Source organism: Notamacropus eugenii, chromosome 3 (genome assembly GCF_028372415.1).
Source record: "Notamacropus eugenii isolate mMacEug1 chromosome 3, mMacEug1.pri_v2, whole genome shotgun sequence".
Taxonomy (NCBI): Eukaryota; Metazoa; Chordata; class Mammalia; order Diprotodontia; family Macropodidae; genus Notamacropus; species Notamacropus eugenii.
In genome coordinates this window covers 199,986,820-199,988,719 of record NC_092874.1, presented here as the reverse complement: position 1 = coordinate 199,988,719, position 1,900 = coordinate 199,986,820, and positions in this window count along the sequence as shown.

Below are 1,900 nucleotides of genomic sequence, written 5' to 3'. Positions count from 1 at the left end.
AGCATATACAGGAAGGCCTGCTGTACAGGTTCTTAGAATTACTTTTCTAAAATGAAAGCAACTTTTAAGGGATCAACAATCTACTTTAATTACATTTACATTCACCAACAGAGAAAATGCAAGCAGAGAAATAAAGACCAACAGACAGGGCTTCCAACTGTCTTACCATAAGCAACACAACCATCACAGCTCAACAGACAGATCCAACTCTGATCATTACATACATACATAGTTACCAGAGAGAGAAGCACCAACTTCTGGGTTTTCAAAGCGGGAAAGAGGGGTCCAGCTATTCAGAGTCTCACCTGGCACACAAAACTTCTTCCAACCCCCCAAAAGCAAAACCTCTCCTCAGAGTATATGAGTATATATACACTTTTCAGAGCCAGAGGGCAGGACCTTCCGACCCACTGCCTCATTAGCAATTAACAAAAGGTATGGGCCTTCCTACAAAACAAGCCTCCCGTAATCTGAGGCCCATTAATGAGTGGGAAGATCTTTCATAAACATAAATCTCATTAACTTTATACTACATATACTATATATGTGTGTGTGTATATATATATGTACACACATGCATACATATATACGTAAAATTATTCTGTACATGCTTTTATTTATCAGCTCTTTCTCTGGATACAGATAGTCTTTTTTCATACATGCTTTATAAATTAATTTAGGTATTTATAATAGTCAAAATAACTTGTTCACTCAAAAGTTCTTAAAATGATATTGCTGATACTGTGTACAATGTTCTTTTGGCTCTGTTCATTTTGCTCATTATTTTATGCAAGTCTTTCCATGTTTTTCTAAAGTAATTGAGCTCATCATTTCTTTTTTTCTTCAAAAATAACTTTTATTACTATATCAAAATAGGTCAGGAAAAATAGGTGCATTTCCTACAAGTAATGAAATATTCAGATCATTTGAAAGTCTCCTAAGAATATATTCAGATTAAAAAGAATTCTTTCAAGATGAAAACTTTAGTTTAGTGTATAACAACTGTCATTTTGAAGTACACTATACATGATAGGTAATGATTATTTACTGTGCTTTCATGTGATTCGTAGTTAAACATAACCGTTATACTATGTGTTTCTATTTTAAAAGATCATTGACAAGAAAGAAAGTAATCATCACATAACACCTTACACAAGGTTGTTGTTGTTTTTTTCTTTCTAGAGTCAGGTTAGTAATCACTGTGGTTGCCCAGACAATGGAAAGCATACTCCCTTTCTGAGTCTTTGGAGTCAACACCATCTTATTTCCTTGTAATTTCAGAGTTCAGAATTTCTTACAGCACAGTGGTATTCCATCAAAGTCATATACCACAACTTGTGCCATTCCCCAATTGGTGGGCATCCCTACAATTTCCAGTTTTTTGCTGCCACAAAGAGACCAACTACAAACATTTTAAACCATATACATTCTTTTCTTTTTTTCCTAATCATCTTTGGAAGTAGACCAAGCAGTGATGTTGCTGAATGAAATGGTATAGGTATTTTAATAACTCTTTGGGCATCATTCTAGATTGCTCTCTAAAATGGTTGGATCAATTCATAATTCCACTAACAGTGAATTAATATCACACAAAATAGCTCATTTTTAAGGGGCAGCACCCATGTTTCCAACTAGTCTGAAATGGCAATCCTCAGTGGTTGCAGAGCTTTGAGACTAAGTTCTAGATGGTATTTGGCTACCCACATACACAGGATGCTGCAACTTCGGTGCTAAATGCAAAGCAGATGTAAAACTCTTTTATGTGATGGCAGGAGTGAATTTCAGTGGTTGAACACTATTTGGGTCTAGGAGGTGATTCTAGAGTCTTGGAGAAAATCCTTAACAAATACATGAGGAAGGATATCCAATAAGGCTAAAGGCGTGGAATGGGGGAGGGGTT